General features: G+C 42.0%; 1 pseudogene; it reads right to left on the reverse strand.

Annotated features, from left to right (window-relative positions):
- Positions 1-819: 819 nt before the first annotated feature.
- LOC125518372 lies at positions 820-5,090 on the reverse strand (annotated as a pseudogene).
- Positions 5,091-10,383: the final 5,293 nt, after the last annotated feature.

A 10,383-nucleotide genomic window follows, 5' to 3' on the forward strand; every position in this document is an offset into this window, starting at 1 on the left:
TGCAAGTCTTTTGCCTCAAAACCTTTACAGTCAAAGGTAGAGAGAGGGAAGCTGTTAACAATATTAACTTATCTCTCCTGGCATATGAGCATGCCATTATATTTCACAACTGTTTCCAGTTTGATGATTGTTGCACATTATGTAAGTACTTAAGTTTATCTTTTTCGCTGGTTTGGATTCCTTTACAAACAATTCACTATCGATAATGTTTATTACATGCATGTTTACTGCATCTTTTCTGTAGCAGGATCCAAGAAGTGGCCTCAACACACAAGATAGCAGTAGCCAAGAAATGGCTTCAACACACAAGTTATGCTCGACTCGGGTTGACTCAACTATAAGCATATCCATCCCATCTTGTGTTGAAATATCGTCGAAACAAACACATATGCAATATATTCAGCTCTCTCTGATCCCTAAAATGAATCCGAGCATTTGGAGATAGTCTGTTCATAACATCCATAGGCTTAGATTCCTTAGAAGTCCATCTTCTGTGCCAGCTAGAAGGGACATGAAACTCCATTAAGTAGAGCACTCATGCACAAACAAAGAACATGGCAAAGTTAACATCTACTATGTTATCTGAATAGTTTCTCACTACTACTTGCTAGAGATGTTTATTAATCCAGTCACCCGTACTATCAACTGGATTGTCATTCGGCATTATGCTCTTCATACTCCGTTGATGTGAAGTAAGTCTCGTGACATACTAAATAGTGATGTTGAGCAGGCCATATAAATTCTAAATAGTCACAGAGGTATGTTCTTTCTTATTTGCCTTCTCGACAGATCACTTGTCTCCTGATCGAGTTCTAAGCCTTACTTTAGCTCCAAAATTAGTGCAGCCTTGGTATTTGGAAGGTCCCTGAGCCGATGATTATTCGACAATTGCAACTGGTGGACCACAAAGTGGAAAACTATTAGAATTTCCATCTAATTTTATTCTGTGGTTGGTATCGCAGGATCCAAGAAGTGGCTTCATCACACAAAATAGCAGGAGCTATACCTGTGCTTTCGGCCTCTTAAAGTTTATTACCTCACTGCTTGATCCAGATTCCGAGGCCCCACACACAAATGACATACAACCGTCATCCATGCTCCCCAGTGGTAGTGATTCAGATCGCAACACTGTATGATTGAAAAATCGCTTCATTTTGTTCAAAATATTAGATCCACCCTGCTGCTGCAGGGAGAATTTGCAATCCAACGTCGTGCCGATTTTCACATGTGGTACAGTGTCGCTCATGCTGAGGTACAACCAAATTGAATTAGCAGAGCTGCGTAGCGCTGCAGGTGATGAAGATCTTATCTGAGGTTTCATACAAAACAAGAACATAACTGTCAGTATAAGTGATTGGAACAATTCATGAACTATGAATGAGCTCAGCCATGTGGTACACTCAGCACATCCATTAGTCGGTCGATGGGCTTCTTAGTCACCGGTGTTCCGTCTCCACCTTGCGCCAGAATATCTCCATGACCAGCTACTATGTCTGCCTGAATTTATGAGGCTGGTGTTATTGGTTCAATAGGAGTGACTTGGTTAGAACCATTTCCTTTTAGTGGTGCTGCTGCTGCATTGCCATTCATCAAGAAGGCAGTTATGCTGTCAACGTCGATTGAAATCATGGGCACTCAAGCACATGGTGATGGTGGTGCTACCACGGGATTTGCAACTAGTGAGGGGCTTAAGGAGTCGAGCATACTAGAGGCGCAAGACTGCAACGATCTCGGTGAAGAGAAGGATGGACTTGGCATTCCTAGAAAGTGGTTGACATTGCTCTGTTGATGAGGTGGTGTTGTTCTAGCCATAGTTGTGTTGCCGTGACTACAAAATGCTAGCATCTGCAGGTTGCTTTTGCTGTCTACTGCAAGTGAAAGGCTAAACACAGTAAATAGATTGTGTCACGGTAAGCAGAATTGCTAATGACATTGGTTACTTTACAATTGTATAAACAAAAAGAAAGTATTGTTTAAGCTATTAAGGATGACATGTTTTTTGACAGTTTTAGCTATTCAATATATCTTAGTGTTCTATTTTGATATCTCAAAACAAATACATAGAATAGCATTAAAAGGAAGAGTTGATCTTAATATCGCTTTTACCTACCTTTCATTACCACCACTAGTTGGGGATGCATTGCCAGTAAAATTGATGACTTTAGTCTGCTCTTCACAATTCTGCAACTGATATCCTGTATTCATCTTTGCTTGGCAAGTTTTAGTCCTCTCAAGAAGAGCCAGGAAATGATGTATGCATTTTTCATACTTGGGGAGGTCCACCTTCAAACCCTCGTGCACATCACTCTTCTACAACAACATTAAATCTAGTACCCTTCTGATTGATTTCTTGAAATTTGCTTTGCGTTTGTATTGATTAGCTTGTGCTTCAGGTAGTGATGAGTATTTTGTTCCTGTATGGAGATGCAACCAAGGGTTTAAGTGACAGGGATGCGCAAAATCATCAATGAAGAAGATTTACCTCTAGGAAAAGGACAAGTGACCTCTGTTATTGTTGGAAGAATGACTCTACGAGCCAGTTCCAAAAACTGAGGAAAATAAGCATCTTTCCAAGACTTGATTTGCAATGAAATATTGCAGCTATACAATTAGTCCGAGCTGTTCAAATTTAACAAAAAAACATCAACAACTCATCAACTTGATTTGGTCATTCAGCTAGTAAGGCTTCTGCATTGAAATACAAGTTCAAGTAAACACGGTATCCCAGTACATATACAAGAACCTTAATTACAAAATTGGGTTTACTAAAGCAACTGTGCATAACTACCACATATTAGGAATATACCTATAGATTTAAGAACAGATAATACACATATACTCCCTCGTACCAAAAATATAGGACCTTTTTGTAGGCTAAACTAGCCTACAAAAACATCTTATATTTTGATGCAGAGGGAGTATAAAATGAAGGATTCTCTCACCTTACAAAATATTTCCTCCTTGAGATCATATTCTCAGACACTGCAACATGATAAAAACAAACAAAATCAAAGGAAAACAATGATTGAAGTTTTATGGCATTCACATTTTTTGTTATATAAAGCAACTGAAGTACCTGGAATCTGAAAGTACTGACAAAGCAAAGTGCTTTGTGGAGCACCGAGAATCTGTTGTACAGGTGGAGTCATGGGCTCAGTTCACATGCCTTGAATGGCTGATATAATAGACATGTTTGCCTAGCACCCTGCTGATTATTCCATCTTGTAAGCTGACCAGGCTGCATCTTGGAGACATCAGCTTGTTGTGCTCCAAGCATTTCGTACCTTTGCATGCCCATCTCTTGTTCGTTGGCTCTCAAAATTTGATTCAACCTTGTCATTTGCGGCTGTCGCACTCCTATAGCACTATCATTTTCGCCAAGTAGGTGATTTTTCTGAGAATTTGGACCAATAAGTGGCTTGAACAAACGGAGGTATGTTCATGTGCGGATTTTTGGAGGCCGAGCTCCATGGAGCTTGGTATTTTGAAAATATCTGAAAGCATATTTAGAAGTTTCAAAAAATCTGAAAAAAAAAACCATGGAAACATATATGTATTCCACGAGAACATGTTAAATTTCATTTAAAAATGTTGTGATTTGTAGGCTGTACAAAAAAAAGTTCCAGCCCAACAACAAAAATAAAATGCCCGTTTAAAAATGTGTATTTGTCTTTTTTCTGTACGCCACATGTGAAAGTATAATGCTGTGAAATTTTGCGCATACATGGTATACATGTGTATGTGTGTTCACGAATAAATTCAAAAATATTTGCACTTTGGAAAAATGAAATTTGAAAAACAAGCTCCCTGGTGCTCAGCCTCCGTTGGCATTTTCCGCGGTATGTTCTTCCTTCCTTGGCTTCCCGAGAGATCACTTTTGTCCTGATCCAACCGCTATTGAATTTCTGTACCTATATTTCGGAAACAAGACAGGTCTTCATGAAGACCTCCTATTTTTGAATAAGATCGGACATTTCCACATTGAGGTAAAATGACATCGAGGAAAATAATACCGAGTTGAGCGTCTAAGCTCTAATACCAGATGTGGTGTCCTCTAGTCATGCATTATGTTTGCTATAGCAAGGGTTGATGCGGATATGGATTAATGACCGGAGGGAGCTTGGAGAAGAAAAAGGGACAAAAAGATAGATATGTCCCTTCACGCGGGCCCAACAATGTGAACACGATTAACAAACAAGGAAACGCCATGCCGGTGGCCCAAGCACAAGCTACACAAACCATGTTTTGACAAAGAAAGGATCTGCATCCCTGAAACGCTACATAAGGGCTCTGTCTAACTCACGTGTTACATCAACTTAGACAACACAGAAGTGAGAAGCAGCCAAAGATCCACTGTCGAGTGGACGCCTCAATCCAGGCTGCCTCTTGACCTAATGCCCCTGCCACTCACGGTCGGGGATCATAGCCGACCGTTCTCCCAATTCACCCTCCACAATCTTGATCGGGTATGATCTTCCTAATTACTCTCTACATTTTTAGACCCATAATTCCACATCTGTTTCGGGAACGGGACTGGATCCAGGTTCTCGCTTAAGGATGTGCGCTATATCACCGATGTCGCGCCGGCTCTCTTCTCCTTTGTCTGTGACTCTTGTGGCTTGGCGGCAGCTGTCGAAAATGCCTTGATCAGAGATATCTCAGGTGTGATTTTGTCGCCCAATTATTCAGAGTTTGGGATCTTTCTCAAGAAACTGTTCTCTCTCGCTAGTGTGTCCACATGATGGTCAATGGTGCTTGTGGCCTCTTCTTTGCAGCCAGTCCTTGCTTCGCCTTCGTTAATGCGATTTGCAGGCCAGTCAAAGGCAACTGCTAGGTTTAAGTTCTTCATGTGCCTAGTTGTTCACAAGCGCTGCCTCACCCCTGACAACTGGCTTTCCGAGCAACTCATCCTTCCCGGTCTACCTTGCTGCATTGGTGTCCCCAAAACGTGCACGCACATGTTCATGCACTGCCTCTTCACCCACCAGGTCTGGTAGTGTTTCCATGAATGGACGACCACAGACTTCCCTATGCAAGATATGGACTCCACTGATACTGAGAATTGGTATCTTAAGGCTAGACCTGGCCATGGGTAGCCCGGCCCGGCCCGAAAAAGCCCGACCCGGCCCGGCCCGATGCTGCTCCCGGGCCGGGCTCGGGCCTAGATTTTGAGCCCGGTGGCCTGGCCGGGCCGGTCCTGGGCCCATCATTTTTGCAGGTTTCTGAAAGGGCCCGGCCCGTGGCCCGAGGCCCGGCGGGCTTTTGCATGTTCGAGCCGGGCTTGGGCCCAAAAACTAGGCCCGATGGCCGGGCCGGGCTCAGGCCCAGGTTTTTTGGCTCGGGCTTGGCTAGGCCCGGCCCGAAGCCCGGCCCGGCCCGAAGTTTGGCCAGGTATACTTAAGGCGAAAAAACTCCCTCCAAAGAATATGCGGCACAACTTGGATACGATCACTATCCTAATCCATTGGAGAATATAGAAGGAGCCTAATGCGAGGATGTTTGAGAACACTAAGAGCAGTGCTGCCTGCCCAATGGCTCTCGTCAAGGAGAACATTCAAGCCTGGAGGGCCGCTGGCTGCATCATCACGAACTACTTTGTTTGTGCTCTATCCTTTTGACAGTGGACTTTTTGTGGGTGACATCTTGTCACCCCTTTGAAAAAAAATATATTCATAGGTCGGCACACGGTTGTTCTCTATTGTGTGCTATGCAAGGCGACGGTTCGAATGTTTGCGACAGGTTTTTTTTAATCATGTGCGATGACCCAATCTGCACTAGTGCTCGTATCAACAATTTCTCTCCACATGGTCCCCACAACCACATCGCTAACGAATGAGAAAATCGACTACGGCTCACGCACACGTAGACAAAGAACCGGCATCAATCTTCTGAACAAAGACGAGGAACCAGAAAAGCCAGTGAATGCTACAGGACTCCCCTTTCACATGTTAATTACACCGAGCAGCAGAGCTAAGTACCAGATCCAGCGTCCAGATTGTCGTATGCCCTAAAAGTTACCGCCAACGCCTCAATCCTGGCCGCCCCTGTGCCGAACGTGCGTGGCCGCCCATCGCCGTTCCTCCTATTCACTAATGTCCACAACCGTTGCACCTTCAAGGACCAACGTCCGCAACTGTTGTGCCTTAAAAGTTTCGCCTTCAAGGTATGACTTGCTCATTACTCTCTAGATTCATAGATCCGCGATAATTCCACATCCCTTTGGACACCTAAGGATCACCAAGAGGAAAATTATTGGTACTTTGCATTTCATTTTATTGTGTTGGTTCTGTAGCAGTATCCATTAAACACGGGCGATAGCAGGAGCTAAGAGGTAGCTTCAATACAGAGCAGTATGCTCTTCCTTCCTCGCCTTTCTCGAGAGATCACATGTATCATGTTCGAGTTGTAAGCCATACTTTTGCTCAAAAATCACTGCAGTGTTTGTATTTGGAAGGTCCATAAGCTGCCTACTCTTTGTAAATCGGGACATATCTTTGTGACAGAAATGATATTGCCAATACATGATAGCGTCCTTTTCCCTTGGATCATATTCCCTAACCAGACAACAAAGACCATGGCTATTTTTTCGTCGGATTCATAACTAGCCAATGCTGAACTCCAACCTTTATAGTTCTGTTTTCCGCCCTGTGTGCTGAAATTTAATAGGTAATTCTTACTCTTTTCTTAATTAATCAAAAATGCAAATCTTTTGCCTCATTAAAAAGAACTTTACACTCAAAGGTAGAGAGAGGGAAGCTGTTAACAATATTAATGTATCTCTTTTGCATATGAGCATGCCATTATCTTTCACAACTGTTTCCAGTTTCGATGACTCTTGCACATTTTGTAAGTATATGTTTATCTTTTTCGCTGGTTTGGATTCCTGTACAAACATTTCACTATCGGTAGTTTTCATTACATGTTTACTGCATCTTTTCTGTGGCATGATCCAAGAAGTGGCCTCAACACACAAGATAGCAGGAGCCAAGAAGTGGCTTCAACACACAAGTTATGCTCGACTCGGGTTGAGTCAACTATCTGCATATCCATTATATCTTGTGTCAAAATATTGTCGAAACAAACAAATATGCAATATATTCTGCTCTCTCTGATCCCTCAAAATGAACCCGAGCATTTGGAGAAAGTCTGTTCATATCATCCACAGGCTTAGATTCCTTAGAAGTCCATCTTATGTGCCAGCTAGAATGGACATGAAGCTCCATTGAATAGTTTCTCACTATTTGCTAGAGATGTTTGTTAATGCACTCAAAACAGTACTATCAAAGAAAATTACATCTACAGTAACTAAACATAAAGTTACGGTCACTGGACTCGCTGAACCGGGTCAGCATACGGTAACTCGTACCGTTTTGGCTCGTATTTTGCACACGTGGACGTATTTGACCCAAAAAACAGTTTGACTCGCCACCTGTACAGGACATGTTGTCCATTTCATAAAGAAGCGAGCGACTACAGCTCAGTTTTTGTGATGAGAGAAAATCTTTGAGAAGTGGAAATGTGTATGAGTTCATTGGATATTTGCAGTCTGCAATTTTCAAGATTACAGGAAATTCACATCTATTACAGTATATATTCGAGGACATGAACACTTTAAAATATAGAGCTGCAAAATTGAACTTAAATAGCACCATTTGCACCACATAATTCACATCATTTACAGTCTGGATATGATAGGTCAACACTAAAAAAAACTGAACTTAATAGCAGCATTCACACATTTTCAGTACAGAGATGAACAATGAGCACCATTTATTCAGTTGAACAGTGAATTAAATAAGAAAGTTTAGAACTTCCTAACATTCAGAAAATTCAGAGCTTCCTGTAACATTTGAACACTGACCAAAACTGAACATGAAAATGAACAGAGCTTCATAACACACAAACGAATAGAGATGACAAAAACTGAACATGAACAGAGCTTCATAAAACACAAATGGTTCAAAAGAGTACTGAACTGAAAGTTGAAAGTAAGGTTCACAGTTTAACATCCAAAAACAAGTTCCTAAGTGAACAAATTGCAAAATACTTAATCCATTACATGAAATGGTCATTCAAGACCTGAATTCATCAAACTTGTTAACTTTCCTGGGCTTCTTTGCTTCAGCTGCTGCTTTCTACTCTTCTAAAGCCCTCTTCTTTTCTTCCGCTGCTGCTTTCTTCTCTTCTAAAGACCTCTTCTTTGCTTCATATAGTGCCTCTTTCTTAGCTACAGCTGCAACCTTCTTTGCTTCAGCTTCTGCCTCTCTCTTTTTCCTTGCCTCCGCCTTGAGTGCTTATTTTTCAAGTGCTTTTTTAGCTTTTTGTGCTTCTTTCTTGGCAAGGGCTTCACCTGCTTTTTGCAAAGCAGCTGCTTCTCTTTGTTCCAGGATTTCAGCACACCTCTGTTCATGCAAAATTTCATTGGCATGCTGCTTGGCCTCCCTCATCACTTCAACTCTAGTTGTAAGACTACCTAGTCTTGTTGCAGTGCTGGTTCCTGCAGATGGCATTGCTGCTCTAGCTTCTTTGAGGAAAGAACTTTCAGGCAATGGTCAGAAAACTCAGACCCCTCTTCATTGCCATTACATTCAACATCAGAAGGTTCTCCATCATTTTCCTCTTCAAACTCATCTGCACAATCAGAGACCTCCTTAGTAACATCCTCTACAGCTTGGTCCTCTTCTGCAAACTCCTCTTCTTGTACTACTGGTTCTTCCTCCTTCTTTGCAAAATCCTCTGCAGCTTGCTGCTCATCTGCATTTGTTTGTTCTACTGGTTGTTGTGCAAGTGTTTCTTCCATTGCTTGCTCTGCATCATGTCCAAAGCTGTCATGAGTTACAAACTGACATTGCCTTTTTTCAAATGCTTCCTCCTTAATCTGCTTCTCCAATGTTTCCTTCTTCATCTGCTGTTTGTGCGTGTCCAGTGCTTCCTCATTGATGGTCTGAATTGGTTTCATAGGACTAACAAAAGTGGGCAGATCTGTTACCGGAAACTTGACAACATCATCCCAGTCAAATTGCCTGAAACTCTCATCATGATCAAGATACATCTGCAGGTACTTGTGTCCAAATGTCACATGTGTCCTTCGTTCATTGGTTTCCCAGGCATACTGTAATAAATGTGTAGTCTTCCCTGAACTTCATATCCCAGTTGTTCTACTAAATCTTCCAACTTATCCATAGTCAGTGCACCCCCTCAACATAATCATACCATATGCTTTTTCCGTTCACATATGCACGATTTTTACTAACTCCAAGGAAATAACCATCGAAATTGATGCAAAGACTGAAATTTGATGCATAGTCGATTGTTTCTGCACATGATCAGAACGATATTAATAACTAGGTTAACAAGCAAAAATCGCTAGCAGAACAAAAGCCCTAGAACAAACACTAGCATTAATATCAACTATCTAAAAGGAAATACTATTTGCTAGAGATGTTTGTTAATGCACTCAAAACAGTACTATCAACTGGATTGGCGTTTAGCTTGGTTGGATCATGGTTCATTGGTGGCTGACAAGGAAGCCAGATATGACAAATAAATAATTTTGAGTAGAACTCAACATAGGGATGAATAGAGAGTAAAACCTAAGGTGATAGAAAAAAAATACTCAAGACACTTAATTTCCAACTGACAAGTATGTGAATCCTGTGTAAGTACGGAAAGCATTTAATGATGTCAATGACATGATTTTGCTTCAGAACCTCACTGCTTCCTCGATCATGAGCTACAAGATCTTTACATTATTAAACAAAGATATCACATTGTTATCAACCATTGCCTGTATCAAACATGAAAGACAATAGAAGGTTGCAAGCAGATACAATAGAAGATCTCATTTTTTTGTTGGCTTGTTAGCGAGTTAGGTGCAGATTCGAACTGATCATTGGATGGCATGATGCGGTGATCACGGAGGACGTGCACACCTCACACGTGTCAAGCTTTGTGGGATGGCATGACCGGTAAGCTAGAGTGCTCGAATGTAACAGTTTTTTTCCTTTCAGTAATTCGAGTATAAATCCGAACAGAGACTGAAGGAAACAATAAGTTTTACAGTGGCAGAACACTTGTATCCCTTGCATATTCCTCTATGTACAAGTCGTCTTCTTCCTCTTGCAAAAACACGTGACATCATCCTGACCACGCTTTGGCAACATGTCTTCTAACGGGGAGAACTCAGGTGCGGGGCGCTGGCTCTCACACTCCGCCACGTACGCGGCTGGTGAGGCACGGGCAGAGCAGGACAAGGTGAGCCAGGATGCTGAAAGTGGTGCACCACACCATGAAGGAGCACAGGCCCCTAGAGTCTTCTCCACTATCACTTGGTGCTTGCATCAACTTTCTATTCGCCTATATTTGTAGGTGCATATAACTGTA

The sequence above is a fragment of the Triticum urartu genome, chromosome 7, assembly GCF_003073215.2.
Source record: "Triticum urartu cultivar G1812 chromosome 7, Tu2.1, whole genome shotgun sequence".
NCBI lineage: Eukaryota > Viridiplantae > Streptophyta > Magnoliopsida > Poales > Poaceae > Triticum > Triticum urartu.